Consider the following 18,824-nt stretch of genomic DNA (forward strand, 5'->3'; position numbering starts at 1 on the left):
GCCGGGGGGGAACTTGCGTAAATTGGTGACAAATGTGCTTGCATTGAAGGCCTGTTGTCGGCACATCGCTCCTAAGAGCGTCGGAACGCAGCCAAGCAGCAGTGCAGATAGCCTGTGTGTTTTCATACGTGCATTTAAATGTGCACATGTGCCTTGGACGCGCAGAGACATGATTGACGGCTCCCTGTGTTGCCAGGTCGTTTCCATGCAACGACGGCTGAATATCAGAATGTTCTCCTAACCCCATCGTGTCTGTTTTGGTCAACAGGGCAAGGTGTCTAATAACACGTCCCTCTTGTACATGCCCCCCCCCCATCTCTGAGTGAAAGGCGGAGGGAGTATTTGCATTCTCAGGCGATGGTTTTTTATTTCCGTCTCCCCTCGAGTAGTGTAATATGCAGGCATGCTGGAGGTGCTCACCTTAGGAGAGAGGGAGGGGGGAGAGAGGGGGAGATGGATGGAGGGAGGGAGGGAGAGAGAGAGGAAGAGAGAGAGAGGAGAGGGAGAGAGAAAGAGAAAGAGGGGGAGAGAGAGAGAGAGAGAGAGAGAGAGAGAGAGAGAGAGAGAGAGAGAGAGAGAGAGAGAGAGAGAGAGAGAGAGAGAGAGAGAGAGAGAGAGAGAGAGAGAGAGAGAGAGAGAGAGAGAGAGAGAGAGAGAGAGAGAGAGAGAGAGAGAGAGAGAGGAAAAAGAGAGAGAGAGAGAGAGAGGAAAAAGAGAGAGGGAAAAAGAGCTTGTTTATGCTTCCAGCGTGACTCTTCCTCCACGGCAGTTTCATCTGATATCATCTCCATCAGCTAGCATGTCAGCATTCCTCTCCTTACCTAATCCAAAAATATCGACTCCGAGTATGTTCTTTCCATATGATCCACCATTTTTTCTTTCTTATGCTGTTGACAGTTCTGCCTTAAGTTCGGCTTTAACCAATTTAATGTATGGATGATTCCAGATGAATGTATCTTTGGAAAGGTGTTGCGGTAATCCTTAGGTTGGCTGAGTAACTGTAAAGTACCATTAGTGCCCTGTGACGGAGAGCTTTTAATCGATTCATTGTTTATTTATAATGATCTTTTACAGTCACTTCATTACTGGGGGGCCTGGCCACAATTCATCTACTAAAGTTACACCACTCTCTAATTTTCTCTTTATCTTGCCTGGCTGCAATACCACTCAAAGGTGACAAGAGACGCCAGTAAAGCTGCGCCCCTGAATTTTTTACCGTTGCACACAATGGTGCGTTAATTAGATAAGAGTGGTTGGCTCTGTGGCTGTATGCGTTGGTCACGGATCTTAATTGGCGTAGTGTTTAGACACAGTCACTAGATAGGTGCTGTTTATCCCCTGTGCACGTTGAAGATCTGTTTTTGAACATGTGTGTTTTTAGAAAGATCCCGTTACCGTCTTCCAAGAAGTGGCCTGTTTGCTGTGACGAGATTCATTCAGTGCTGTCAAATGCATATTTACGTTTAGTAATTTAGCAGATGCATTTATCCAAAGAGACATACTAAGGAGAGATCAATAAAGCTACGAGCACTAGAGTGTAACGATAAATACTATTTAAATAAGAGATAAAGAAAGTGCATGATTGTAGCTACTGTAAGTGCGAGTTAAGTCCTAGTTAGAGGAGATAGCATTAGAGGAAGGGGAAGGAGAGGTAGAAAAAGGAAGAGGAAAGGAGAGGAAGTGCAAGTTAGGAAAGGATTTGAGTGATTTCAGACCAGTGTGGCACCTCATGTCATTGGCAACTATAGTATGGCAATGAATAACAGATCAAATGCTTTTCTGTGATAAAGTTTGAGTGAGTGTTTTTTTCTGTCCTTTATTTAAATGCAAAAAACGTAGATCAGCTTTAGCCAATAGTACTGTTTAGTAGAAAATGCTTTATGCATCTGACCCTGCTCTTCTGTGGTTCAAAGACAGTAAGACGTTAAATTGAATTGTTGTAGTTCAGGCCTCCTCGAATGTGTGCCTGCCTTTGGTTGTAGAGGCTGTTGGTTTTAGAGGCTGTTGGTTTTAGAGGCTGTTGGTTTTAGAGGCTGTTGGTTTTAGAGGCTGTTGGTCTTAGAGGCTGTTGGTTTTAGAGGCTGTTGGTCTTAGAAGCTGTTGGTTTTAGAGGCTGTTGGTTTTAGAGGCTGTTGGTCTTAGAGGCTGTTGGTTTTAGAGGCTGTTGGTTTTAGAGGCTGTTGGTTTTAGAGGCTGTTGGTTTTAGAGGCTGTAGGTTGTAGAGGCTGTTCTCAACTCCAGGGAGTTTGGCATCTCGCTCCCAGGGCCAGTGCTCTATAAATAAAAATGCTACGCCTTGGATCTCTCACTGTTGTTTACACTGTCATAAAAACAGTGAACAGACATAGATACTCTATCAGGGATCTGTTAGTGTAAGAATGTTGAAGTCCAGGTAGACCAGTCCAGTAAAGTATTTGTGACGTAACTATACACAGTGTAAGTGTAACTGGTGTGCATTTGACCATAGTTATCAGAGGGATTCTCTCTCAACGGTGGATCATTCTGTGGCATTGATGCGGTTAAGGTTATAGTGTCGCTTGTACCGTGGTGTTCATTAGTCAGTAGATTTCCTGGAGGGAATCAGAAGAAATTGTTTATCCAATTGTGCCTTTCATGATAAATGATTTCAAACCTAGTGTGCTTTGCTGGACTCCCTTTGTAATGTGTTTTGCATTCTGAGTCTCAGATGTATTTTAAAAATGTGTTCAGATGGGCTTCTAGTCAAGACTTTTAAGTCCTGTCTCTAAATGTGTTTAGATGTGCTTCTAGTCAAGTCTTTTAAGTCCTGTCTCTGTAGCGAGCCATGGAACAGCTCAGGGTCTGCCAAAGACACCAACATAAAAGCCAAAGAGAAATTCATGTCAGGATGGCCCCTGTGTCGCCTGTTTAGTACTGCTGTATTTTTGGGGCATTGCTTCTGTCTCAGTGAAATATTGCAATGCTGACCTTACGAGACACCACACACACACACACACACACACACACACACACACACACACACCTTCCGTTCAAAAGAAGGCAACGATGACTGGCAGACTGGTATGGCATAGTCCTCTGTCACCAAGTGTCCATCGAGCCGATCACTCAATGTTTTTGGAGCTCCATTGTCCAGCTGATAGCCAACCCAAGGCAGGCTATATATGGAAAATATGCAGCCTGTCTCCTGCATTATTAAACACGTATACACACACACACACACACACACACAAACACACACACACACACACACACACACACACACACACACACACACACACACAGGGCCCATGCCAGTGTTTCTCAGATCCAGTGTCTTGACGCGGTCCAGTGACTTCCTCTCCTGTGGAGCCAGACCCTCATGCCCCCTGACTGTTATTATTATTATTTATTTATTTATTTATTCTCTGTAGACGTGTCAAAGTTGCTGAACACAGATGAACCAGTAGTTTTTATTTTGATGTTGTAAATGTGTGATTAACCAGTAGAGAGTTAAAAGTTTACTTAATGGAAATTAGCTGTGTATCTTTGTGTATTTTTGCAGTGTAAAATTGGAATGATGTTGATTAGTCTTGGGTCTCCCTGTTTAGCTTTTGTGGACGGGAAGATCGTGGACCAGACCTGTGTACAGCTATAAAGACCTTCAGTGACCGTCGAGCCTTCAGTGACCCTCGGGGCTAATTAGGACAATAGCCAACAGAAACGCCAGCTCATTAACCATGCAAACTTAACCTTTGGCTGTAAACGGTTGTTGTGTTTGGCAGTGTGCATTTACAGTAAAATTTGTCCAGGACATTTCTTTCAAACACATGGTTTGAAATGACACAGAGAACACAGTTCTTTGTAAATCTCTACTAAACACAGTTCTTTATGTTCAAACACATGGTTGGAGACACTTTGGACACAGTTCTTCAGAAAACAGTTCTTTATGGTTCTTTGATTGTAAAGAAGACCAAATGCCTTGATTTAGATTTCTTAAAAATGTAGTAATGGTCATGCTTGTGGTGGCCTATTACCCCAGTTATGCTGTTGCTTGCTGTAAGCCATCATAAGACCTCCCACCTGTCATGTGAAGGGAAGCTTCTCTTGTTGTCAGCTCTGTGTTTGATTGGTGGTCGGATGCATTCTGCCCTTTACTGATGTCCTATCAACCTCCACCCCCTGCTCCACCCCTCCCCCGCCTCTTCATCACCGGGGTCAGGTGATCTATAACCCCACCTGCCTCCATTGATGGCACTCAGAGACAGCAGACATCCATTTAAAGGGCCATGTTTCACGGGCTCACTCTCCCCTGAATTATACCCCTCGCAGGGCCTGCCGTGGCCGCTGCCATCTCCAGTGTACCAGCAGGTGATTAAATGGCCGATTGGACCCTCTGAAACACGGCCGGACACGCAGTGGGTTTAATAGTCCACTGGGTCCTTCATGTTGTTTGCTGTGAGGGAAACTGCGGGAAGAGGGTATCAGTGCTCGGATTTCATTAACGTTTACTATACACACGTTGACGAATGGATTTTCCGGTGTTGGTACGTCCTGGGCAATTGGTCGTTACTGCACAGATGCGAAATTGTTAAACAAAGTTACAATCAACCGTCCATCATTAGTACGACCAGTCGTGCGCGGGTCAACTCAAGTTCCACTGGCATTGTAAACTCTCAACGTGACATTGCTGTGCGGTTCTTGAGAATGTTCCCATGATGCTGCAGAGGCCTGGCAGAACCTCCCCAGGGTCGATGCTCTGGGGCATAGGTCATTACAATTACATTTGATTCATGTCTAAAGACAGAAGTCCACCTGTGACTGTTGTGTTGTGGTGTGTGTATATATCCCTCCATCGCCCCTCCCCCCATCCTCTCTCCCTCTGGTTTGTGTGTGGAGGGGGGGTCGGCCTCAGTGTTTGTGTGTGTGTGTGTGTGTGTGTGTGTGTGTGGGGGGGGGTTGTGTTCGGCCTCAGTGTTTGTCTTGGAGAACAATGCGAGCGTTGACCTTTCCCAAACAAGAATGCCTCGCATGAAGCAACAGTGTAATCAGACACTAATCTCCCGAGAAGCCGCGCTGACGTTTCTATTTTGATCGGCCACATCTAACAGCTGTTTTCAGTCGTCAAGGCGGCCCTTTGGGGAACAATTATTTGGTTTGTGGCCGGCATCTGGGGAGAAATGGCACTCATTTGGTTTGGTTTGTTGTTTTCTTCCGTTTATCTTTCCTCCAACTCAACCCATAATGTACAAACGAGTTCATGGCCATTTCCTGAAAACATTACTGCACAAAATTATCATATTAGCCTCAGTCATGAAGGAAGGCTCCCACTGGTACTAATGGTCTGGTCTATAATAAGACATCCATTATGTGAAAGGGCGACGCACAGTTATTTGGCTATGGTGCATTAATTGCATACTTTTCTGTCTTGGAATTATTATAATTCACGCTATTAGTCTCAAGACTTTATTTCACCATTTTCGTTCCGTCTTGAGTCCATTCTGACTCATGACGCTCCTGCACGTGAGCGTGATCCACACATGTCAGCATTGGATCTGTCACATCATTTGATCAGTGACCGGCCCCTGTGTCCTGTCACCAGTGTTGCGCAGAAGTGACACACATACACACACACACACACACACACACACACACACCAGTGTGTCACCAGTGTTGCGCAGACGTGTCATAAACGACCATCAGAGAGTGACATCCATAAGATGAAGTGCAAATAGGTCAAGTAGCAGCTCAAGCGGCGTCCATCTTCAGACTGAAACGGGCAGACACAAGACCAGACTTTAAATCATCCTCCACAGTTTCCATATGGCTGCAGTGTTACTGCATGTAGTTTTGGCATCAAGGCCATGGCTGTGAATTGTGTGGATTGATCGTTCCGTTAGTGAACGTTATGTTTTATTCCGGTATCGTGTTTTAAACAAACGACCGTTCTGTCTTGTCGATCTTGATATATGTCAGATTTCTTTCTTTTCATCGTAGTCCTAATAAGCGCGCGGAGCTCTCATGGCCAGGACTCTTGAGAGCAGAGCTGTGGGACTGGCAGTCCTCGCGTCGGCCCTTCCGTGCGGCGGGAAGGGATGGTTAGCGTAGCACTAAAATATTGATGTTGTAGTTAGCTTGATGAATCGGAGGAACACTCCGTTCTAGTCTACCACCGTTTAATTCCCCGAGCCGCCAAGGGGTACCTGTGGAGAGCCGATGCCAGCTGGGCAAGCTTCCATTTCTCAGGTCCTTACCTGTCACTTTTAATTGTAGCTCCTGGTTCCTCCATTCGGTTTCTTCGTGAATGCTTCTCCTTTTACACTTCCTGGTTTTTCTCAATCCTCTTTACTTCTCAACAACCTTGCAGAAGAAGTCATCCTTTTTTTTGTCAGGCTGAACAATTCTGCCCAGATATTAAAAAGGAAGAAATACGAATACAGTGAAATAAAACTATGAATACATTTGAATCACGTTAAAAGCTATGAATATATATATGAATCACGTTGAATGCTTGACATTTCTTATTGCCGTTCTTACATTCCTGGATGTTCTAGTGCGACGATGGAAGGCCGGAGGTGAATCCGGGTGGGAGTGTAGTAGGGAATATTGATATGTAAAGCACTTTAGGCTGCACTCCCTGAATGAAAAGTTCCATACAAATGGAATGTATGATTATTATCAGGTTATTATTATTATTGTTATAATTTTTATTATTATTATTATTATTATTATTATTATTATTATCAGGTTATGATTATTATTGTTGTTATTATTATTATTATCATTATTATTATTATTATTATTATTATTATTATTATTATCATTATTATCATTATTATTATCATTATTATTATTCAGTCACTGTCACCTGATGGTCCTTGGACCCGGAACATTCTTTGTCTTCAGCAGTCGGCAGGCTGTGTTAAAGTGCCTGTCATACTGTGATTGATTTACCCATATATTTAGTGCAGGGAGAAAATCCTTCCTCATAGTATGTGTGTCATGCAGGCGTCCAGGACAGACACACACACACACACACAAACATACACACGCTCACACTCACGGGCTACTAGGTTCAACTACACCATTATCAGAATGTAGCCCTGTGTGTCATGCAGGCGTCCCGGACCCAGCAGGTTTTCGGAGAGAGCGGGAGGGGGGCAGTCAGTGCTTTATAGCTTACATCTCTCGTAAGTCACACTACTTCAGATGTGACATTGGTGGAACTGCATTCATTTCTGGATACGTTCCAATGGCGGAGAGCCCATCAGCTTTGTATGCTGGCTAGCAGCTCTGCTTGTTCACATACACGAGTTGGTGTGTGTGTGTGTGTGTGTGTGTGTGTGTGTGTGTGAGTGTGTATATAATCACACCTACATGCATGTGTTGGACCAAAGATAATTGCATCTGTTGCTCATACCAGTGGCTCACACCATGTAATCGCTGCAGCGATATTTTAAGCAGCTCGAATCGTGAGCGGGATGGAGGAAGAGAGAGACTGAGGCAGGGAAATGGAGATCCATTGGAGAGCGAGCGAGAGAGAGAGGGAGGGAGAGTGAGAGAGGGAGAGAGGGCGAGTGAGAGAGAGAGGGAGGGCGAGTGAGAGAGAGAGGGAGGGAGGGAGAGTGAGAGAAAGAGAGAGGGCGAGTGAGAGAGAGAGGGAGGGAGAGTGAGGGCGGGCTGCGTTGCTGACTGACCCCTTTGGTTATTTGCTCAACCTGCCGTATGCCTCGCTCAGAGTAGATGGGTGGCGAGCTAATGTCTCATCCTACACGCTCATTTCCACATCTCTGGGTTAAAGGTTGAAGGTTGCATACGGCACTGATCTGGGTTTATTATAGCTCAGCAATGACACTGCCATACTCTTCCCCTGGTAATGGATAACATAGCATAACACACAAAAAGAGCTCTTTTCAGCGGACCTTACTTCCTTGTAAGCCCAGAGCAATATCAGAGGAAACCCTTGATGGGGAAATAAAGGAGATCCAAAGGCAGAGGTGTTGAAATATTTTCGCTCCGTGGTCCATCAACATCTGTTTTAGAGGAATACCCATGGCGACAGTCATGAATAATTCACATCTCTTTGTGCTGCAGGTTTGTATTCTCCCGTAAGATGACACGGACAAATTAAAACACTACTATGCTATATATATGATATAAATGGACATTTAGCTATTTATTGTGTTTTTTTTTTTTTTTCACCTTTTCCGACCTGGGGTCAACATTTACAAACCCTCCAGAGTCTAAAGTCACAAACCCTCCAGAGTCTAAAGTCAGGCTGGTGTGTCCATCGTCGGGCTGCAATTGTCTCTTAAGCGTGCAGCGAGGACCTAGCCCAGCCCAGCCTGATATGCAGCGTACTTCTCCAGATCGCATCGCCATGCAACAAAACAGCCCACCCACGTGTTCGATGGTGGGCATCAGAATCCTGAGAGAGGCATGGAAGGAGAGAACAAAAGAAGAAGAAGAAGAAGAAGAAGAAGAAGAAGAAGAAGAAGAAGAAGAAGAGAGGGGGGTGGGGGGGGGGGGGGTCCTCTCATCCCATGCACCGGGCTCCGAGCCAAATGCAGAGAAGCAGATGTCATCCACGGAACGTGCTTCCAGTCTTCCTGTGTGCTCAGCGTTCTCTCTGTGGTCTGCTAGTGGCCCACCGTAACGTCCGAAACATCTGAATGCACCTTTTGAAAAGTAGTTAGCAGCGCATTCCCATGACAAAGAAACAGGACATTTCCTAAAACATCAAGATTTTGGATGTTGTTGTTCATTGTACGTCTTTAGGGTCAGCAGTATGGACAGAGCTGCTGAGAACTTCATGGAAGCTTTGGCATATTGATCGCCTGCGCTCATAGCTGATGCATCCACTCCACTGGGGGGAATGTGCATCTCTGTGTTTGTGGTGTGTGTGTGTGTGTGTGTGTTTGTTTGTATGGTGGATCTGCTTCAGCTTTGGCATATTGATCGCCTGCGCTCAAAGCTGAAGCATCTCTCCTCCAGGGGGAATGCCAGTCACCAATTCCTCCCAGTTAACCCACCTGCCAATGGGGTTGGGTCTTTAGACTGAAGGAGTTCAATGTGTATCTGTGTGTGTGTGGTGTGTGTGTGGTGTATGTATGTATGTGTGTGTGTGTGTGTGTGTGTTTGTATGGTGGATCTGCTTGCGTGTGCGTGTTTTAATATGCTGAGATGGAGCATTACGCAACACAGTGTGTGCATATGGAGGAGAGGGTTGTGGTCACTTAGGCATCTGGCCCGGTTTGAGTCACTGGAGCAAGGGAGTGGATGCCGTGTCCGACGGCAGCGTCCATCTGGGCCCCCGTGGCTCTGAATCCCCAAACAAGATTCACCAGCTTTTTGGTTGTTTTCCTTTGTTCTCAGCCCACTTAGCGCATCGCATTTAGTTATTATCATAGTTACATTTATTTATTTACTATTGTTATTTTGTTGTCGTTCTGCTGGACAAGACTAGAGCCCCCTGCAACTTGGCTGAGGTAAAATCCGCTTTGTGTTCAGAGCAGGGCTTGTGCTGTTTTGGCAAAGCATCGACATCGGCTAATGTGATTGGCTGATTGTGGATGACAAGATGATGTGTCTTCAGTTGCCTTCAGCATATGTTTGTACACAGCAATGCAGGGTTACGGTTTGACATCGGCCCGTGTGATTGGCTGGTGGTGCCTTCAGAATATGTTTGTACACAGAGCATGGAGGGCAAATTGCTCGATCGGTGTGGAAGAGCTATTTGGAAAAACCTCTGACTGTGAAAAGCTTCATGATTATACCCGCTCCTAGCTGTCCTCTGTGATTATACCCGCTCCTAGCTGTCCTTCATGATTATACCCGCTCCTAGCTGTCCTTCGTGATTATACCCGCTCCTAGCTGTCCTTCGTGATTATACCCGCTCCTAGCTGTCCTTCATGATTATACCCGCTCCTAGCTGTCCTTTGTGATTATACCCGCTCCTAGCTGTCCTTTGTGATTATACCCGCTCCTAGCTGTCCTTTGTGATTATACCCGCTCCTAGCTGTCCTTCATGATTATACCCGCTCCTAGCTGTCCTTCATGATTATACCCGCTCCTAGCTGTCCTTTGTCTAGCGTTTCAACTGCTGACAATGTCAATATGGCATAAAAACATATTAATGAAAAAATATGATTTATGTAACATAATGTAATAATATAGTTTATGAGAAGTATTGTCTGGACTTGTTTCCCTTTTTCTATTGTAAAGCAAGTTTGCTTAGTATTTTTCTGATTTACTCCCGCTACATTAGACCAAGCACGGTAATCATTTCCCCGGAACAATAATCTGAGATCTGACTGATTGCCATTGAATAAAACCCTCCTGTGCCATCCTGGTGTGGTGCGTGAGCACGAGGCGTGGCCAGGTGGGCACTGCCAGGTGGGCGCTGCCAGTAGAGATGGCTCTGGAGCATACTCTCCCCTGCTTACAGTGGGGTGAACAGATGGGCGAGACGAGGCATCGTCCTCAATGATGATCACATGAGGGCATATCGCCTGGATGCCACCGCCCGCTATGCCTTTAAACCTACCTACCTGACAACAACACCCCCACCCAATCCACTGCCACCCCCAACGCGAGGTGGTTGTGTAAATCTCTGTGCACCAGCTGCACCTCATACTCATCTGCACTGCCTTCTCAGCAGGGCCTGGGGTTGGGACCTATTTACCTCAGACCCCAACCCTTTGGGAACCCAGTCAGGCCAGTAGAACAGATCATCTGCTCGGGGAACCCTGTCAGACCAGTAGCACAGCTCATCTGCGGGGGGGAGTGGATGCAAGTGCTGTTATTTTTGCTGGTGGGAGTAATTGTGCATACGACAAGCAAAGGTCATGACCTCAATCACTAGAGAGCTGTTCACTATATAAGATTCACCAGGCTGTCAGTGGCAGTGACTGAATAACAGCTTTATAAATGTAAATGTCAATCTATGCCTGATATGGATTACCAGCTCCCAGTTAAAGACTTTCTCCCCCTCTCTCCCATGAAACCATGCAACCAGTCACCCATTGTTACACACTGGGCTGCCATGGCCACAGGTCCAGATGTCAGGGAAACACAATTACAGATGCAAACACAACGTGAGTGGCTTTAGATTGCAGTATCTGCTAAACCGCTAATGCATTAATGCACATGTAAATGTAGCCTAGCCGCCGTGCATTGGCAGTACCCATAAAGGGTGTTGTGAGCGAGCGTCTCTCCTGGATCCCCGTTGTGCCCGCCGCTGTGTGCCCACGTGCCTGCTGCCTCTCCATAACGCTCGGCTGGCATGCTGAACTCTGAAGTCACTTGGGCACAAATGCCAGGCATGTCGGCGACAGCCATAAAGCGCGACCAGCGCCATCCATTTAGGAGCTCTCTATTTTTGTGAGCGTGCTGAACATAAATCCCCACCACCCTTTCTTTATTTGATAGTGCTCACAGCACTGTGTCCCATCGCTGCTGCAGAGCCTGTGTGAATGTGCACAGTGACAACACCTGATGAAGAGCCTGTGTGAATGTGCACAGTGACAACACCTGATGAAGAGCCTGTGTGAATGTGCACAGTGACAACACCTGATGAAGAGCCTGTGTGAATGTGCACAGTGACAACACCTGATGAAGAGCCTGTGTGAATGTGCACAGTGACAACTCTGCTTGCTGTGTGGGTTTTAGATGGCAATGTCGGATTTAATTCGATTAGATTGGTCTCAGAACTGTGTTATTGCATGACACGCCAATACACCCTTTTCACTGAGAGAGAGAAAGAGAGAATGAAAGAGAGAGAGAGAGAGAGAGAGAAAGAAAGAAAGAAAGAAAGAAAGAAAGAGAGAACGACAGAAAGAGAAAGAGAGAGAATGAGAGAGAAAGAAAGAAAGAGAGAGAGAACGACAGAAAGAGAGAGAGCGAGAGAGAGAGAGAGAATGAGAGAGAAAGAAAGAAAGAAAGAAAGAGAGAGAGAGAGAGAGAGAGAGAACGACAGAAAGAGAAAGAGAGAGAATGAGAGAGAAAGAAAGAAAGAAAGAAAGAGAGAGAGAGAGAGAGAACGACAGAAAGAGAAAGAGAGAGAATGAGAGAGAAAGAAAGAAAGAAAGAGAGAGAGAGAGAGAACGACAGAAAGAGAAAGAGAGAGAACGACAGAAAGAGAGAGAGAGAGAGAAAGAAAATCTGAACCCCTCATGCTTTGGCCACGATCTGTGTTGGCCCTAATGGTATTTCTGGAGTTTCATGTGTGAGTCGTCATGTGTTGCCTGGTAATGTGTTGGTTAGTGTCGTGGAATAATATCTGAATGATTGAGCCCAGCCCCTCTTATCAAATAACCATTTCGTGTTATCACCCGGCAGTCAATCTCTGGCCCAATCTTTGAATGACAGCCCTGAATTATTGATCATGTTGATTGAGTTTTGGAAGGGGTCGTCTAAGGGATCTTGCTAAGTAATTTCTCTTCTAAATCGAATCCAAATTTTGAATCATTGTGTTTCTATTATATGACCAGGAGTCATTGGGTTTAGTAGTCCAATGCAGCGTTAATGTCTGAGGTCTGATCTGAGGTCAGATGGGGCCAGTTCTTGGTGACACACTGGTGTGTGTGTGTGTGTGTGTGTGTGTGTGTGTGTCTGAGGTCTGATCTGAGGTCAGATGGGGCAAGTTCTTGATGGATGTTCCTGCAGTGTGTGACGACATGATGAACTCATTCATGATCAGGTCATTTGTTTGCAGTGGTTTACTAATCTGTGTGGCGCTTTGCAGGGGGATTGAAAGCCGACTTCTTTTTGCATTTTCCTTTTTTCCCTCATAAATATGGTCTTGCAGTGAGATTTCACCATATATGCACAGAATATTGATGTAGTGACATAGTCGGTCAGCATATTGCATTTAAATATGCAGTCAGTCAGTTGCATAATCCTATGCAAATGGTCTTGACTGCTTGCATACAGCCTTACTTTAAACCCTAATGTTTAGCAACAATCGGTGGCAATAACAATCGGTGACTTATTATAGTCAAATGGGAAGTAGTCATGTCATCATTTGCAGCCAGTTGTTGAGACTCAGAGATGTTTGTTAGGTGAAGCGGGTGCGTTAACTCCGTGGCGTAGTGCGTCTGCGTGGCGAGCCCAAGATGCCTGGTGTGTTCTCTCGGTGGCGTAGTGCCGTGCGTCTACATGGCGAGCCCAAGATGCCTGGTGCGTTCACTCTGTGGCGTAGCGCGTCTGCGTGGCGAGCCCAAGATGCCTGCCTGCTCTGCCCCTCAGTGCCCCTCCGTGCCCATGCCATGCTGACAGAGACTCGCCCCAGGTCCACTAAACCCCTGATGGTTTGCAGCCTCAGGGCCAGGAGGACCAGCTCCAGTCTAGCCTCTAGCCTCTAGCCTGTGGTTATTCAGCTCCAGTGTGTTACTCCTGTGATGACTGACACATTGCCCCCCCCCCCCCCCCTTCTCACACTCTTCACACTCTGTCTTTTTCATGCATTCGATCTCACCACACAAGCCAGCTGCCCAGCAGCAGCAGAGCAGCAATGCTGTTGCTATTTGGAATATAAATGAATTGATGCTCTCCATCGGGTCTTTACACAACGGGAGGGTGGGCTATTCACTTCTTCCTCCTCCTCCTCCTCTTCCTCTCCCTCTCTCTTTTTCTCTCCCTATCACTCTCTTTCTCTCTCCCTCTGTCTGTCTCCTCCCCCCTCTCTCTCTCTTTCACGCTCTCTCCAATCACTATCCCTTCCTATATCTCTCTCTCTCTCTCATGCTCTGTTCCTCCCTCCCTCTCTCTCCCTCTCTCTCTGCCTCCCTCCTCCTCCTCCTCCTCCTCTCTCTCTCTCTCCCTCTCTCTCTGCCTCCCTCCTCCTCCTCCTCCTCTCTCTCTCCCTCCCTCCCTCCTAGTCACTGACGTTCCAGAGGAACTATCGTCCCTGAATCCAAACAGTGCTGGAGCAATGCTGAAGCAGGCTTCCCTCCTGACGCTGTGAAAACTCCGTAGCGGACGCATAGTCGCCGATCTTCTGCATCCCTCTCACTCTCATTCTCTCTCTCTCTCTCTCTCTCTCTCTCTCTCTCTCATACATACAGTCTCCCGCTTTCTCGCTCTTTCTCTCTCCCTCCCTTCTTCCGGTGTCTTCTCTCGGTTCACGGCAGAGCTCTATTCCTCCAAGCGATCGGACGTTTTACCCACCTCCCCCCCTCCTTCCTAAATCTTCTCCCCCCCCCCCGCCACCACTGGGGCTTAACGGGACAGTGACAGGTGCAGGTTTTTTTTTGTTGGGACGTTGCCTTGCTCTCCTCTGCCTCCCTGCACTCCAAGCCCTCGTTCCACGGTCGTCGCTCGTCGTAAGTTTTAGTTTGGCTCGTTTCGACTTGTTGTTTCAATCGTTCCGTGTGTCAGTCGCTCGTCGTCTCGGAGATGATCGGGGTAAACAGTGTGCAGGGGACCAGCAAGCTCCGGCGTCCCGGGGGCTCGTGCAAGTACGGCCGGGAGGAGTCCGTCCGACGGCAGCAGCTACAGCACCGCTCCAAGTCCCTGAAAGCTTCCAATTCCACCGAGTTCCCCTCCGGACAGTACAAAAAGGACAAGGTAACACCCCCCCCCCCCCCCCCCCCCCAAAAAAAAAGGAAAATTAAGAGGACCTCCTATGCATGTGCCTCTCGTGTGTTTTCGTCTGTGTTTGTTTTTGGAAATGGGTGCAGTGCTTGAACCCTCCTGCTCTGACAGTGTAGAGGTTTTTGGAGTGAAGGGCATTTGTTTAGTGTTGAAAAGCTGTGTGTTCCAAACGTGTGTGTGTGTGTGTGTGTGTGTGTGTGTGTGTGTGTGTTCTGCAGTCCCCCTGGGCTGGTGAGGGGTTGGTACGGTTAAGGAGTGGAGTGTTTGGATTCCTCCGCGGCTCTTTATTCTAGTCATGCTCAGAGAGATGCCTCTCGCCTGTGTGGAAACCACTTGTTTGAAACTGACATTGTTGTCCGGGCGCCAAGACTGTGGGTCTGTGCGATGGCCAAGCGTCTGCAGCACCGGGCGGCTTCGAGACATAATAGGGCTGCTTGACTCGTAGTCGTCTGGTTTGTCCGTGTCGTCTGTGAATGTTATTGTGTGTAGAAAAGCTGTGTGTTCCAAACGTGTGTGTGTGTGTGTGTGTGTGTGTGTGTGTGTGTGTGTGTGTGTGTGGTGTGTGTGTGTGTGTGTGTGTGTGTGTGTGTGTGTGTGTGTGTGTGTGTGTGTGTGTGTGTGTGTGTGTGTGTGTGTGTGTGTGTGTGTGTGTGTGTGTGTGTGTGTGTGTGTGTGTGTGTGTAGGGCTGGTTGACTCGTAGTCGTCTGGTCTGTCTGTGTAGTCTGTGAATGTTATTGTCTGTAGAACCGGTGGACAGAAGAAGGAAAGGTGGACGGGGTTTGCAGGTTTTTGAAAGTGATTGATACGTGTTTCTCTCTGTCTTTTTTTTTACCCCTGTTATTTTCCCTCCTTTGCCACCTGGTTGCCGGGGCGATGAGTGGGTGGTTAGCCCTCCATGAGTATCAGTCCATTGTTTTCCGTGCAGACCTTGATAACAGTCACCTTGCCCTCGCCTGTCAATTTACGCCTCACTCCGATCCGCTCCCTCCGATCCGCTCCCTCCCTCTCCCTCCCTCTCCTTCCCTCTCCCTACGGCTCGCTCCAGCTCGCCTCGCTCCCCTCCCTGATTGATCGTTGGCGGTTTGCACCGATGTGATTGTTGCCAACTTCGCTGGCCGCTGTGGTGCTGGAGTAGCTTGTCCTCGTCCTCTGATTTTGGCCATTAATGGTCTGCTAATGTGTCTGGCCCTCCTGCTCTCTCTCTCGCTCGCTCTCTCTCTCTCTTTTTTCTTTCCCTCGCTTTCTCCTTCTCTTTCTTTCTCATTGTATCCCTCTCTCCTTCTCCACTCTTCCCCCCTCCCTTTCCCTAGTTCCTCTTTTCCGCCTTCTCCTTTTTGCCCCCCTCCAACGTGGATGGATAGAAATGTTTGTGATGGGGGACGGGGTGGTGAGGGGGTGGTGTGGGGTGGGGGGGGGGTTTGTTTGTGTTCATGTGGGTGTACAGACACATTAGCCGTGAATTCCAACCTCACTCCTGTTTATTTGAGAACGGAGACCTGTGGTGTGCTTTAGATCGAGCGCTACAGTGTTGTGTGGGTGTGTGTGTGTGTGTGTGTGTGTGTGTGTGTGTGTGTGTGTGTGTCAATAAGCTTTTACATATATCTAGGATGGAGACGTAGAGTGATGTATAGACTACTGCTTTATATTTCTGTCATGTGTGAATTTCACACACGTGGCAGGCCAGTCCTGAACATCATGAACACAGACCAAACACGTGGCACATTTCATACATTTATTAGTCCTCACTCAATTAGTGTTGAACTAAAACAATAACTTGCTAATGGACACAAATACACGCAACAAGTTATGAAACCTGGTGAGTCTATCCTTTACAAGTTGTCACTTGTTTTCTTGTTCTAGTATTGACCAGCAGAGGGTGCAAAAGAGAGACTGCAGTCCAAGGAGTGGTTATAGTACATCTCCAGGCTTTCTCACTTAAAAACAATTCATCTGGTCAGGCGGCTGCTCCTCCACAACATTACAGCTGACAGAAACAGTGGCAGAGTGTTGTTGGCTGGCTATGGGCAAGGGGTATTATGGGTGGCAGAGTGTTGTTGTGTGGCCGTGGGCAAGGGGTATTATGTGTGGCAGAGTGTTGTTGTGTGGCCGTGGGCAAGGGGTATTATGGGTGGCAGAGTGTTGTTGTGTGGCCGTGGGCAAGGGGTATTATGGGTGGCAGAGTGTTGTTGTGTGGCCGTGGGCAAGGGGTATTATGTGTGGCAGAGTGTTGTTGTGTTGTCGTGGGTGGCCGTGGGCAAGGGGTATTATGTCTGGGTCTGAGCCCAGGTGCTCTGATGGAGCCCAGGTGCTCTCCGCGTGGGACGGGGGCGAGGGTGGGGGCGAGGGTGGGGGAGCCTTGAAGGACCTGAGAGAGTGGCGGAGAGGCTGGCAGTCGGATCACTGGAGAAGCTGTGACTCACAGGGCAGAAGAGCGATCCTCTGCCCACTCACAATCAGCCGCCTCGCCAGCACACAAGACAGAGCGCCGTGCTTACATGCTTACAGACAGATTATTCTCTCTCTTTTTTTCATTGAAGCATGTCCCTCCCCCATGAACCAAATGTGGGAGGTGTTGCTTATTGGAAATGGAGACCTTACATGGATATGAGCTTCAGCTGTGATGAAGAATGTTTTAAATACGCCCTAATGGTGCAGTGCTAAATGCCCAGGTGATGTGCCATATGAGGTGTTGTGGTGATCATTAGCGATCTATTATATATGATGTACTCTTATATATATTATTAAATCTACTTGGAATAGAGCACTTGGTTTTTGTTTCATGTTGCTAGAGCTGTTTCCCACATTTAGAGTTTGACCTTCCCACTGCACCATCATATTCTCCACCTTTAAAGTCGTCTCACTGCCATATCCTCCATCATATTCCCCACCTTTAGAGTTTGACCTGTCTCACTGCCATATCCTCCATCATATTCCCCACCTTTAGAGTTTGACCTGTCTCACTGCCATATCCTCCATCATATTCCCCACCTTTAGAGTTTGACCTGTCTCACTGCCATACCCTTCATCATATTCCCCACCGCCTTAAGAGTTTGACCTGTCTCACTGCCATATCCTCCATCATATTCCCCACCTTTAGAGTTTGACCTGTCTCACTGCCATACCCTTCATCATATTCCCCACCGCCTTAAGAGTTTGACCTGTCTCACTGCCATATCCTCCATCATATTCCCCACCTTTAGAGTTTGACCTGTCTCACTGCCATAACCTCCATCATATTCCCCACCGCCTTTAGAGTTTGACCTGTCTCACTGCCATATCCTCCATCATATTCCCCACCTTTAGAGTTTGACCTGTCTCACTGCCATACCCTTCATCATATTCCTTCTTCCTTGCTAGAAGGCTTTATCTCCCATTCTGCAGCTCTTCCATGGAGGGAGATGTACAGTGGTCTGGTCAGATAAGATGGGATTAGATCTGATCAGAGCGACAGGCACTCAGTGGGCTCCTCCAGTGCCACTATCTTATCTGCAGAGCTGCTGTGCAAGGCACACTCATCATCTAATGCACTAGAAGGGATACATAATGATGCACAACTCTCACTAGCATGCACACCAGCTAGTTGTGATCAGTATTTACAGTTTTATACCTGTAGAATTGTATCACTTTATGTGATGTTTAATATATAAGCTGTCTATCTATTGTGTGTGTGTGTGTGTATGTATATCTATGTGTATATGTATGTATGGATGGATGGATATATGGCTGTATTTATGAATTTAAGTGTGTATCTATCGTTGTGAAAGAAAAACAGGTAGTCTGTGTTCTTTCTGGAGAGGAAATTGAATTTCTTGTCTCTGGTAAACAGGTGGTTCAGTGTGTGTGGGCCAAGCCTTGAATTGAGCACGAAATGAAGACAGATTGATGGCCTGTCCCTTCAGATCCTTCGCCATGTCTTCCATCATGTCTTTGCATATAACGTTACGCGTGGCAAGCAGTACAGTGCAGTGCAGTGCAGTGCAGTGCCAAACTGCTGGCTTTGTGTGATTTACAAGCCGACAAGAGCCGTAGCTTTCCGTGGGCTTTGAATGGAAGTTTTGCATGGATTGGTCACAGAGTGATAAATTAAAATCAATTACAGCTGACACAGGTTGGCTATTAATTATAAAAGCATATTTTTTTAATGCGCAGTCATGCCGTTACCTTGGTGAAGGTGATAAGCCAGCCACTAGATTGATTTAAAGTTCTGTCTCAAGACGAGGCGCTCACTGCTTATTCGGAAACACATTTACCACCAAAAAAGACCATTTTCTTA

The 18,824-nt window shown here is 47.0% G+C and overlaps 1 protein-coding gene across 1 annotated transcript in view; it reads left to right on the forward strand.

The window, feature by feature from the left end:
- psd3l (pleckstrin and Sec7 domain containing 3, like) overlaps window positions 1–18,824 on the forward strand; it is a gene marked incomplete at its 5' end in the record, with an annotated part of 108,853 nt that overhangs the window by 66,856 nt on the left and 23,173 nt on the right. The window lies entirely within an intron of this gene.

Source organism: Sprattus sprattus (assembly GCF_963457725.1).
Source record: "Sprattus sprattus genome assembly, chromosome: 7".
Classification (NCBI taxonomy): Eukaryota; Metazoa; Chordata; class Actinopteri; order Clupeiformes; family Clupeidae; genus Sprattus; species Sprattus sprattus.